The 13,945-nt window shown below is 39.2% G+C and overlaps 1 protein-coding gene and 1 pseudogene across 1 annotated transcript in view; one reads left to right on the plus strand and one right to left on the minus strand.

The window, feature by feature from the left end:
- SLC26A3 (solute carrier family 26 member 3) overlaps positions 1-11,907 on the minus strand; it is a 48,280-nt gene extending 36,373 nt beyond the window's left edge. The window contains exons 1-2 of the mRNA XM_007982559.3: positions 11,689-11,907; positions 2,627-2,691 (exon numbers count right to left, since the gene is read on the minus strand). The gene's annotated coding sequence lies outside the window, so the exon portion shown is untranslated. The remainder of the gene's footprint in view (positions 1-2,626; positions 2,692-11,688) is intronic.
- On the plus strand, positions 6,831-11,270 carry LOC103226722 (phosphatidylinositol N-acetylglucosaminyltransferase subunit C-like; annotated as a pseudogene).
- Positions 11,908-13,945: the final 2,038 nt, after the last annotated feature.

Here is a 13,945-nt window from a genome sequence, read left to right on the forward strand (position 1 = left end):
AGTGAGAATTCCAAACACTGAAACAGAAGGCTTTGTTGGCCCAGAGGCTAAACCATTAGAGAAATGCTGGGATGCACCATAGCAAGGGGTTTCACACCCAGGAGGCTCACAGAAGGCAAAAGAGAATCCCTGGCCATTTCTATAAGGCGTTGATATTTTCTGAGCACTTTCACTTTTCTTCCTTGAGTGTTACTGTGTGATGGAGGCAGAGAAGATAGGCTGTATTATCGCTAATTTACAGATGAAGAAATTGAGATGAGAGAAGATAAATGACTTTCTCAACTTTCCAGAGCCAGGATGAGAAGCCACATCTTGTGAATAACTGACTGTCTCCACTACATGTTCTTCTCTGCTACATATTGAATGTCAGGGGGCATAGCCCCTATCCCCAAGAGAGACAAGGCAAAAGAACAAGGTGAGGCACCTTCAAGGTCCTTGCTTTTGAGCACGAAAGCCTCACACTCCTATACTCAATATCCACAACACAAAACATGAGCCTGGTGGCCTGGGGCCCAATCTCCTTGAGGTGACTTGCTTTATTCTCCCCCTTGCTTCTCAACAAAGTGTCACAGAGGCTAGAGGAGGCTCTTTGTTTCTCCTTGGAGAATCAAAGACCTTTATTGTAGAGAAGAGCTAGAATGTGTTATTACATATTTATTCTTGTAATTGAAAAATGTTCATTCTCATTTTCTGAACGATTTTGTTTCTTAGTCTAATATGAGCTGTTTAGGAGGTATTAAACATTTGTTCATTTCTTTATATACTTACTTATTCCCTTATCCAGAGGGAGAAGGCAAAGTATGTATTGTGTTACCACATTTTACTTGTTTCTGAAATCAAATTAGTCGCTTCCTAATTTTTCATTAGGAATAATCCTTGGTCAGACGGGGTGGCACGTGCCTGTAATCCCAGCACTTTGGGAGACTGAGGTGGGCAGATCACCTGAGGTCAGGAGTGCGAGATCAGCCTGGCCAACATGGCGAAACCCTGTCTCTACTAAAAATACAAAAAAAAAAAAAAAAAAAAAAATCAGCCAGGCACAGTGGAGTGTGCCTGTAGTAGCAGCTACTTGGGAGACTGAGGCAGAAGAATTACTTGAACCTGGGAGGCGGAGGTTGCAGTGAGCAGAGATTGTGCCACTGCACTCCAGCCTGGGCGACAGAGTGAGAATCCGTCTCAGGAAAAAAAAAAAAAAAATAGGAATGATGTTTATGCAGTCAAATTTCATGACACAATTTTTCCAAATGACTTTCTTCAGAAAAGAGAATTATTTAGTTCAATAATTTGATAAATTGTTCCTCACTTGCATATATAAAGAAAGTTGTATAATCTTTTCCTGACATTTTAAAGAATAAAATAGATTTTACCTTGGTAGAGTTAGTAATGTATGGGATAAGTACCCATATATTACTAAGTATATTATATTATATTATACTACTTGTGGCATAGGGCACTCTGCTACTTTCCAGTAACCATTTTCTCCCCATCTCTCTTCTCTTTCCATTCTCTATCCTTACTCTCGTTGCCTTTTCTTCTCTCCCTGTTTCCCTTAGTCTTGGACTTTCTAGGATATCTAGATAAATTTCTCACTTCTAGAACAGATGTCCCCCCACCCTTTTTTTTTTTTTTAAAGAGACAAGGTGTTGCCATGTTGCCTACGCTGACCTCGAACTCTTGGGCTAAGCTATTCTCCTGCCTTAGCCTCTTGAGTAGCTAGGACTATAGGTACATGCTCCTATGCCTGGCTGGGACCAGATGGCCTTTCTGAATCCTTTCTAGTAGGTGATTCTGTCTCCTGGAGAAACTATTTCCTTAAAGCTTGCTTTTTTTCCCCCCAACCCTCAGAGCAGATAATCTATCTATAAAGTCAGATTTTAGTGGAGAATTAAAGGAATTATCTGAATAATTAAAACAAGAACACTAATATCTTTGAAAAGACTGTTTAAAACTTAATGATGCTTACAACCATTTACTTGTTAAATTAAAGTCTACTTAAATATTTATTCCACATTGCTAGCGCTCCAGACATACATGCATAGCTTATTAGTGGATTCATTCAAAATATTCGCACACATGGAATAAACTCAAGAACATAATAATAACTCCTAAATAGGCTTGATCAGAAAAAATACCATTCTCAAGGAACAGAAAACCAGTTTGAATATAACAATCATAAATTTGGTTCCTACCTGACACCTACTCAGTGAGGAGCTTCAGCAACAGTGATATATTTTCAAGATAAAGTTCTAAGTTCTAGTTCTAAGAGGCAGTGTCCATCCACTCAGGTCTACAGGCTCTGCGTGCATCCATATGCATAGGGATGTCTATATATAGGTTATGTAAGACAGAGGACAAATTACCTTTCTGTCAGCTTTAATAATTAACTTTCATTAACTTTTACAACAATGAAAAGACTGCAATGTGGTCTTGACCTTTGAGACTTTGATCAGCAGAAGTGATGATGAAAATTGCTTCCTCAAGTTCCTTGTGAGATTAAACCACCCATTGCACTTGTGTGTATGTAATTTCATTGGTTTGCAGAGATTTGCACAGCAATGCGCATGTGGACTTAAAAAAAAAAAAAAAAGAATCTTCTCAAGAGCTATCTCCTTGACATTTTACCAACCTGTTTCGATGAGAGCTTAGTGGTGGTGTTCTTTGTCTGGATGACTCCATGCAATCTGTCATGGGCTACAAAAGTGTGGTGTATAGGTTAACTCCTGGTAGGATAAAGGCCCTCATTAGGAACACTCACCCAACTCCCAGCCACAGGCCATATTTGCATTCCAATTTCTGCCCCCACTACAGCTCTTCCTAAGAGCAATACACCCTATGTTGCTAAACACAATGAATACTTCCAACTCTCATCTTACTTAAAAGTATTTGGCCCTGCTGACTACTCTTTCATGAACTCCTCTTCTTATTTAAAAAATTATTTAACTAATTAATTCATTTTAGAGATGAGTATTGCTGTGTTGCCCAGGCTGGTCTCAAACTCATGGCCTGAAGTGATTCTCCTGCTTTAATCTCCTGAGTAGCCAGAATTACAGGCCTCAGCCATCATGCCAGGCTAAAATCTTCTTTTCTTAAATTGCTAAAAAAATGTTTTAACACACTTGTTTTTCACCTCATCCTTTTTGCCAATTTCTCCTCTAACTCTTTCTTTGGCATTACCTAAGATTCTGTTCTGAATTTCCTTCTCCTCTCTTGCTACCCTCTTACCCTAAATAGGAGTCCATGACTCCCAGCAACATTCAGATTTCTAACCCCAGCCGTCTAGGTCCACATATTTAACTGCCTACTCCACATCTTTGCTTGGATGCCTCGTAGGCATCTCAAACACGACACATACTGAGATTAAGACCTCTTGATCTTTCCTCCCAAATGTGCTCCATCTCTAGTCTTCCCCATTTCAGTAAAGAATATTCCCCTTTACTCACGTCAGAGACCCGGGAACCATCTCTGACACTTCCTCTTGCAGACCTTCTCCCCACCCGCAGCCATTCCATCCTTAAGCCCTATTGAGTATGCCTCCAAAGTACATCCCAAAGCCATCACTTTTCTTCACCTTAATTCTTACCTTTTGCTGCATTTCTTGCTTCCTCTCGCAGCCCTCCCTATGTCTTTACCACTCATTAATCAGAATGATCTTTTCACACTAGTCCTCTTTGTGGGGCTGATGATTATATAGAGGAAAACAGGCTTCCAAAGTCTTTGCATGATCTCCCCCTGCACAACTCTCCAACCTCATCCGACCTTGCTCTTACTTTTGTTTTCTCCACTCCCACCATGGTGGCCTCTTGTAGTCGCAAATTTGCCCACTCTTTGCAGACATCATTTCGTCTGCTTAAATGCGCTTCTCTCTCCCTCTCAGTTTGACTGTTGCTTAGCTTCAACATCACTTTCTCAAAGAGAACCACTTTGACTTCCTAATTTCAATTAGCCCCTCTTGTGGCATTCTCTCAGAGTATTTTTTCAGTCCCTTGGTTAATTTGCATGTACTTTTTAAAACATAGCATCATAATTTTAAAATACACAATTATTTACTTGGCTAATGTTTGACTTTCTCATTAGAATAAAAGCCCCACGCATGCAAGGACTTTGGTGAATTCACTACTGTATGCCCAGTACCTAGAATGAATCTAACACAGAATGATGACTCAATAAATAGTGGTTCAATGACAGTTCAAGCAATGAAATATGTTTGATATAAGACAATTCCAAAAGAATGTGGACAGGTCACTAACGTTTGTTAGAAATTAATCTAACCTATGTTTTTAAATCTGGCTCACACCTGTGCTAACTGCATAATTGAATGAGCTGTGGTGCCACTTATCATGCTTTTATCAATATTAGCTAACTGTAATTAGTGTTTACTATGGGCTAGGAACTTTGCAATGTATTTTATTGGGTTTATCCCATTTAATGCTCATAACAACCATAGATAGCTTAGTATTTTTGTTCCCACTTTACAAATGAATAGATTGAGATTTCATTTGTGGTGAAATCTCAAGTTTTTATTTTTATTGACTTTTATTGAAGCCAGCTAGAATCCAGAAAGCCTAACTTTGTCATGTCTTTAACTACTGTATAATACTGCTTTTTATTATTTTAACAGATGTACAGCACATTTATTCAGAACCACTATACACTGATTAAATTTTGTATTTAGTTTGGCTGATGAAAGAACTGGAAAATATTGCACTTAAAGGTAGAGACTCAGAATTATTGATCAGCATAAAAATGATTAATTTTACAACAAATAAGAGAGTTTTGCAAGATTGATGGATATAAGCTGAACAAAGGTAAATTATTACATTATATATATATTACATAGTATATAGCCTTCCTATATACTAATAATAACCATGTGATAAATGTAATAAAAAGAAAGATATCATTGGTAATAGCAACAAAAGCTACAAAGATAAGTAGAAATAAATTCTTTTTGTTTTTTATTTTTAAGAGACAAGGTCTGGCTCTGTCACTGAGGCTGGAATATAGTGGCTCAATCATAGCTCCCTGAAACCTTGAACTCCTGGGCTCAAGTGATCCTCCTGCCTCAGCCTCCCAAGTAGCTTGGACTCCAGGCACATGCCACCACACCTGGCTAATTTTATTTATTTATTTGTTTTGAGATGGAATCTCACTCTGTCGCCCAGGCTGGGGTGCAGTGGTGCTATCTCAGCTCACTGCAACCTCTGCCTCCCGGGTTCAAGCGATTCTCCTGCCTCAGCCTCCTGAGTAGCTGGGATTACAGGTGCACACCACCACACCCGGCTAATTTTTGTATTTTTAGTAGAGACAGGATTTTACCATGTTGGTCAGGCTGGTCTCAAGCTCTTGACCTCGTGATCTGCCCGCCTCGGCCTCCCAAAGTGCTGGGATTACAGGAGTAAATTTTTTAATTTTAATTTTATTTTATAGAGATGGGTTCTTTCTATGTTGTCTAGGCTGGTCTCCAACTCCTGGCCTCAAGCTATCCTGCTACCTCGACCTCCCAAAGTGCTGGGATTACAGGCACAAACCACTGTGCCTGGCTGGAGTAAATCTTATCTAAAGATACATAATGATGAACTTTATAGAGAGAATTACAAAACATTGTAAAGGACAAAAACAAAACCTAAGAAAAATATAAAGCCATAAATCTTCATGAATGTGAAAGTTCAATATCATATAGATGTTTTCTTCAAATTAATATATTACATAAATGCTATTACAATGAAAAAACTTTTCTTTTTTTTTTCATAGAACTGGACAAACTTATCCTAAAACTTGTATGGAAGCACAAAGGGCCAAGAAAAGTCAAGACAATTTTTGAAATTGATGCATAATAGTTGTACATATTGATGGAGTATATGTGATATTTCAGTATATGCATACAATGTGTGATGATCAAATCAGGGTAATAATGATATCTATCACCTTAAACATTTATCATTTCTGTGTTGGGAACATTCCAAATTTTCTCTTCTAGCTATTTTGAACTATACAATAATTTATTGTTAACTATAGCCACCCTACCATGTTATCAAGCACTAGAACTTACTCCTTCTATCTAACTGTACGTTTGTACTCATTAATCAACAGTTCTCCATCCCCCCTCCCTGCTACTTTTCCCAGCCTGTGGGTAGCCGTCATTCTACTTTCTCTCTCCATGAGATCCACGTTTTTGGCTCCCACCTATTAGTGAGAACATGCAACATTTGTTGACAACTTTGAAGAAGAAAAAATGGAGAAACTTATTTTGCAGATATAAAGACTTATTATCAAGCTATAGTAACTATGGCAGTTACATGTTCGTGCCGTGGGAAATAAACATACCAATGGAACAGGACAGAAGGCCTAGAAACATGTATTGAAACTTGATATATAATAGAGATTACATGGCATTAGAGAAAAGATGGACTATTCAATAAATGGTGCTGAGACAAATGGCTATCCATGTGGAATGAAAAAAAATTGGATCTCTATTTCGCAGCAATTGCACACACATTTTTTCAATTGACCAAAGGCCTAAATAGAAAAGGTAAAATTTTAAACTTTTAGAAGAAAAAGTATGCTGTTATAACCCTGGAATAAAAGTATTTCTTCAAGTCACATAAATGTGCATATCATAATGGAAATGATTAATAAATCCAACTTTATTAAAATTAAAACATGGAAGACACTACAACAAAAGTGAAGACAAGCTCTACACTGAACAAAGTATTTGCCCAGTTAAGTCTTAAAAAAGATTAATATCCAGAAGATATCAAGAACTCCTACAAATCAATAAACAAAAGGCAAAATTCACAGAAAACTTGAAGTGCCAATTAACATATGAAAATATGTTCAAGTTCACTAGTAATCAGGGAAAAGTAAGTACAACCATATACATTTTGCATCCATCATTAGCAGGGCTGTAACTAGCTTCAGCAGAGCATGAAGATTATGCAATTTGTGGATCTCGTTTTAAGAAAAAGGTTACAAAATTTCCCATATAAATTTAACTACAGGGCCTTTGAAGGGGCCCATGCAAATGAAAGGTCCTGAAGCCTAAACCTCATTTGCTTTACAGTAAATCTGCTTTTGTTTATCAGATGGTAAAAATGAAATGCCTGAAAATACCAAGTGTCACAGAGGCTGTGGAGCAATAGGAACGCTTATACTATCGTTGTGAGTTGTAAATTGGGGCAGTCATTTCTGATAGCAGCGTGTCACTGTCTTGTCAAATTGAAGATACATATCTTCTAAGATCTGGCAATTCCACTAGTATGTATTCTTAACAAACATTGACTCATGTTAATGAATATTTCTAGAATGTATAAATATGCAATATTTATAACAGCAAAAAAAAAAAGAAAAGAAATATCCTCAATCCACTAGATAGTCTGGTTGATAGTCTACTGACCTTACAAATAGCCTAATACCCTTTATCTGCTATCTACTCTCCATTAATAGGACAGTAGACAGTGCATAAAGAAATCATGCCAACCTGTAACTAACACTAAGGAGGCCAAGTGGCAGAAGGCCTTATGTGAGTGACAGCCCTTCCTTGATAACTATGTGGACCTGAAAGAACTGCAGAAAAACATCTATGCTCAGAAATACCAATATTGGACTGGGGTATTTGAGTTGAGTGTGGTGATCCATCAGCTGCATGGTGTCTATGTTTTTGTGGTTATCTGGTGTTACATGGACAAAGGGTTTGTGGTCTCCTACTGGCCTTGTGGGACTGGCCTGGCTTCTTCACTGACTGCATATGTTTTATTTGATCTTGAATAGAGCTGAAGGGTGGAAGTAGAGTGGGCATGTCTGGTGGGCTGACTTGAAGAGCCTGTAGTCTTCATTACTTTTGTCTATGGCTGTTTGCTAGTGTCGAAGACCCTGACAGTCGGTCAGCACTGACACCATCTGTGCCGTGTCAGTCTTCACGCTGTTAGACCACCTCATCTTCTTTCATGGTGGCACCAATGCTGCCATTGTATCTGTCACATTGTCCTTGAACACGGCCGTCGTTGCTTCTGTCTGCCTGTCCTCATGCCTTTCCTGGTCCCTGTATTCCTTCATCATGGTGACATTTGCCATCCAGATTTTTGCCCCATGGTCCACGTTACAGGAGAAACTGAAGGCATGTACTCTCCCCAGCTGTGTGGGTGTCACACTGCTCTTTGAGTTTTCAGCCTTGAGAGGCCTGTGGTCCTATAGTGCGTGGGAGTCATCCTCTTTATCCTTCTCTAGTTTCCACCTCATGTCTCTGTCCTTTCTACCTCATCCACCTGCAGCTTTCTAAAGAAACCAGTCATGGGCCTTAGAATGAAGGTGAAATCAAATTCTTGTCCAGGTGCCTCAGCTAAGTTAGGGACCTCCATTACATTATGAAGGCAAGTTGATGGACCAGCATCTTAGCTCGTGTAACAGTTGAAGGCAAAGTTCCATTTTGGAAGCAGCATGCCGATGTGGGTGAGAGAACAGGGATCAAAGGAAAAAATTAACCAAAGGCTCGGGTGGTAGAGGTGCTTATTTTAATAATCTGTTATTTTGTGGGAAGAGAAAGCTTTTTGGGGCCCTTTTGAATTATTATGTCTCATGTATTATTTGCTGTAACAAATGAAGTGATGTGGTTTCTATTAAAAAATAACAGTACAGGCCAGGTGTGGTGGCTCACACCTGTAATCCCAGCACTTTGGGAGGCCAAGGTGGGTGGATTGCTTGAGCACAGGAGTTTAAGACCAGCCTGGGCTGGTCCAGTTTGAGACCCCATCTCTATAAAACATTAAAAAAATTAGCTGGATGTGGTGGCACATGCCTGTCGTCCCTACTCAGGAGGCTGAGGTGGGAGGACGGCTTGAGCCCAGGAGACGGAGGTTGCAGTAAGCTGAGATTATGCCACTGCACTCCAGCCTGGGTGACAGACTGAGACCTGGTCTCAAAAAAACAGAACAAAATAAAAACAAACCAATACATTAAAACAAAAACAAAACAAAGGTTGAATTCATAAAACCAGAGAATAAAGTGGTGGTTTCCAGAGGCTGGGTATATAAACCTTCAGTTATAAGATGAATGAATTGTTGTGATCTGTTGTATAGCACAGTGACTGCAGTTAATTATACTGTATTGTATACTTGAAATTTGCTGAGACAGTAGCCCGTAAGTGTTCTCACCATACATGTACACAGAAAAGGTAACTGTGAGGTGATAGAGGTGTTCATTAGCTTCACTGTGGTAGTCATTTCATAATGTGTATGCATATCAAATCATTGTACCCACACACTTACCAAAAAAAAAGAAAGAAATGAGGAGTTTCTATTTTTATTCCAATAAATGAAAAAATAAAAACATGCAAAAATGCTTGATTCATAGATATATAGTAAATGTATAAAAATAAGCAATGGAATGATAGATAAGAAATTAAGGATACTGGTTACTTCCATGGAGAGAGGGAAGAAGTTTACTGGGAGGACTATGAAAGGGGCTTCAACTGTATCTGTACTATTTTATTTCTTTTTGTTACTCCAGATTTAAACAAACTTTTGAGATATATATTAATTTCCTAGGGTTGCCATAACAAAGTGTCACAAACTGGGTGACTTCAAACAATAGACATTTATTCTATAGTTTCAGAGACTAGAACTCCAAAATCAAGGTGTCCGCAAGGCCATGCCCCCAGCAGACACTGAGTGGTATCCCTGCTTGGCTCTTTCTAGTTCCTGGTGATCACTTCTTAGCATTCCTCATCTTGCAGCTGCGTCACTTGAGTCTCTGCCCCTGTCACTGCATGGCATTCTCATGGTATATCTTTGTCTTTCCCCTTCTTATAAGGACATTAGTCATTTTGGGTTAAGGGCCTATCCCACTATCTAGTATAACCTCGTCTTTACTAATTATATCTGCAATGACCCTATTTCCAAATGAAGGCTTTCTGAGGTACTGGAGATTAGAACTTCATCGTATCTTTTTGGGGAACACAGTTCAATCCATAACAAGGTATAATTTACATGCAGCGATATATATAGATCTTGAATGTACCTTTTGATAAGTTTTGACAAATGCATATACCTATGTGTGTTAGTTCTCTATCGATCCTGTAACAAATCTTCACAAATGTAATAACTTAAAACAACACAAATTTATTATCTTACACTTCTGTAGGTCAGAAGCTTGACATGAATCTCACTGGACTAAAATCAAGGTGTTGACAGGGCTGTGTTCCTTTCTGGGGGTTCTGAAGGAGCATCTATTTGCTGGTCTCTTCTCATTTCTAGAGACCACCCACATTCCTTGACTCATGACCCCTTCCTGCATCTTCAACACCAGCAATATTATATCTTTCTGCCCTTTTTGTCTGATACCATTATCTCTGCCCACAGACAGGGAAAAGTCTCTACTTTTAAGGGCTCATATGGTTAGATTAGACCCATGCAGATAATCTCCCATTCTCAAACTCCTTAACTATTTTTTTCTTTTTTTTTTCTTTTTTTTTAGACAGAGTCTCACTCTGTTGCCCAGGCTGCAGTGCAGTGGCACGATCTCAGCTCACTGCAACTCTGCCTCCCGGATTCAAGCAATTCTTCTGCCTCAGCCTCCCGAGTAGCTGGGACTACAGGCTTGCACCACCATGCCTGACTAACTTTTGTATTTTTAGTAGAGACAGAGTTTCACCATATTGGCCAGGCTGGTCTCGAACTCCTGACCTTGTGATCCACCCCAACTCCGCCTCCCAAAGTGCTAGGATTACAGGTGTGAGTCACTGCGCCCGGCAAAGTCCTTAACTTTTATCACATCTGCAAAGTCCTTTTTGCCATATAAGATAGCATAGTCTCAGGTTTGGAGTATTAGGATGTAGGCATCTTTGGGAGCCATTATTCTGCCTACCACATCATGTAACACTCACCCTCCCAACGTGGAGAATGTTCCTCTCTCTGAAAATTCCTTCATGTTTCTTCTCAGTTCATCACAGCCAACTCACAGAGGCAACTTCTGTTCTGATTTCTGTCATCTTTCATTTGTTTGGCCTGTTCTAAAACTTCATACAAATGGGACACACAGTACGTTCTCTTCTGTGCCTGGCTGCTATCTCACAGCACAATACTTTTGAGGTTCATCTATATTGTTATGTGTATGAGTTGTCCATTCTTTTTATTGTTGAATAGTATTCCATTAGTATGAATATGACAAACTCTGTTTATACAATCTCTTGTTAATGAACATTTGGATTGTTTCCAATTTGGAGCTGTTATAAACTTTCTTATAAAAGTCTTTTGTAAACATATTTTTATTTCTCTTGGGTCCTGGGAGGATTGCTGAGTCATGGAAAAGAAATATATTCAACTTTATATGAAAATGCCAAATAATTTTCAAAAAGTGGTTTTACCGATTTAAATTCCTACACTCAACATATGAGAGTTCCAGTTGCTCCTATCCTTGTCACCATTTAGCACTATCAGTCTTTTCAGTTTTAGCCATTATGGTCAGTGTTCATTTTATTTCTTAAAAAACAAACGAACAAACAAAAAAAAAAAACAGCAAAAACTTTTCCTCAAACACCAAAATAAGGAATATCCTTTAAAAGTTTAGCCCAAGTTTCATGGAGTTAAAGTAGTATATGTTACTAAACTATATTTAAAGCCATTGTATGATTATAACTTAGAAGCACACTTAATAATTTAATATTTAAGGCTTAATGCAACAAATGTATTGACTTACCTCTATATCCTAGAAAACAGTTCTTTTTCTAGCTTGTCACACTTTATCACTGTAATTGACATTATGCCTTGCATTAAATACTGCTCTTGGTTTCTCACCATTCTCCCACTTCTTGGAGATAGACTGTGTGTATTTATTTATCTTTCTGTCCCACGTGCCTAGCACAGTGCTGGGCAAGTAGCCAGTGCTCAATGAGGTTGTTGAGTCAATAAACAAGTAAGCAAGCATATTAATTTAAAGCATAAATATGATAGACTAGAATCACCATTCTTTCTTTTAAAAGAAAAAACAGTTTCAAATTTTATACTGAAATCTTAATGCGACCCCATTTACAAATTAGGATTGAGGTAAAAATCCTGTTTCATTCTGTTCTTCATTTATGGTGGAAGGAAGTGTACTTAATTTTTTCTTTTTTTTTTTTTTTTTTGAGACTGAGTCTTGCTCTGTCACTCAGGCTGGAGTGCAGTGGCATGATCTCGGCTCACTGCAACCTCTGCCTGCATGGTTCAAGCAATTCGACTGCTTCAGCATCCCCAAGTAGCTAGGATTACAGGCATGTGCCACCATGCCTGGATAATTTTTTGTATTTTCAGTAGAGACAGGGTTTCACCATGTTGGTCAGGCTGGTCTCGAACTCCTGACCTCAGATGATCCTGGTCCTCCTGCCTCGGCCTCCCAAAGTAATGGGATTACAGGTGTAAGCCACTGCTCCTGGGCTAATTTTCATATTTTTAGTAGAGATAGGATATTGCCGTGTTGACCAGGCTGGTCTTGAACTCCTGACCTCAGGTAATCTGCCTGCCCGGGCCTCCCAAAGTGCTGGGATTACAGGCATGAGCCACTGTGACTGGCCTGCATGTGTACTCAATTTAAGAAGCACTTGTTTAAAAAAGGGGATTTTGGAGGTCCATCCATGTTCTCCCAAGCCAACAGGGTTGTTCCAGATGTGATAGCACATTACTCATATCACTTTTGAGAGGGATATTTTTATATTTAGTAGTGTGGTATCACCCTACTCTATAGCCTGAAAGGCATGGCCTCTTGGCTGTGCTGAATTCTACTAGAAGAATCTCTGGATAAAATTTTCCTGACTCAAACTCATTTAAAGGTAACAGAAGTGCCTATCTGGGCACCCCCAGGGATATGTGGTTAGAATTCAGGGAATCTATTAAAGCTCTACAAAAGACATGTGTGTGCATGTTTGTGTGTCAGAGGGTGGGGTGGGTACGCAAATATGAATTTTTCAGGGGAAAGTGCCCATAGTTTTCATCAGACTTGTGTATGTGAAGAAATATGAAAAGTTACAGAGTAAAGTTAAGAGACTTAATATTGTGGCTAGACTGACTGGCCAATTATGACAATTTGTGTGTAACAATTAGTGGACTCATTTAAATAATGAACTTGTTTTTCCTTCTCCTGAGTTGACCAGTGTTTGACTGCAGGTGCATCCCCAAACATCATTGACAAAATGGGCAGAAATTACACTAGGAGGCAAATCTCTTGGTCACGGAGGGAGCAAAACTTCACCTCCCCTAGACTTACTATTATGCCTTGACTTCAAATCATACTGATTTTTTAAAAATCAGTATGACTCCAGGCTTCATTTTCAAGGACCCAGTGTGTCCATTCAGAGCATCTCTTTTGTTTCCCTGAGAAGTTGGAAATGAGACAGTTGTTCTTTTGTTTGTTTGTTTGTTTGTTTTTGTTTTGAGACAGAGTCCTGCTCTGTCGCCCAGGCTGGAGTGCAATGGAGCCATCTTGGCTCACTGCAACCTCCAACTCCTGGGTTCAAGTGATTATCTTGCCTCAGCCTCTCGAGTAGCTGGGATTACAGGTGACTGGCATCACGCCCAGCTAACTTTTTTTGTATTTTTAGTAGAAATGAGGTTTTGCCATGCTGGCCAGGCTGGTCTCGAACTCCTGATCTCAGGTGATCCACCTGTCTCAGCTTCCCAGAGTGCTGGGATTATAGGTGTGAACCACTGCACCCAGCCAAGACAGTTATTATTATGTACTTCATAAGGATTGACCCCAAAAGGAGTCTAACTCGCCAAATATATAATTCCTAAATTTAATATGAATTTCTACTAATCCCTCTCAGTGTAAAGATGAGTCCAGAGCCAGCCACTGTGGTGTGTACCTGTAGTCCCAACTGTTTGGAAGGCTGAGGCGGGAGGATCACTTGAGCGCAGAGGGTTTGAGGATGTAGTGTGCTATAATTGCATCTTTGAATAGCCACCTCACTCCAGCCTGGGCA

Source organism: Chlorocebus sabaeus, chromosome 21 (genome assembly GCF_047675955.1).
Source record: "Chlorocebus sabaeus isolate Y175 chromosome 21, mChlSab1.0.hap1, whole genome shotgun sequence".
NCBI classification, from domain to species: Eukaryota; Metazoa; Chordata; class Mammalia; order Primates; family Cercopithecidae; genus Chlorocebus; species Chlorocebus sabaeus.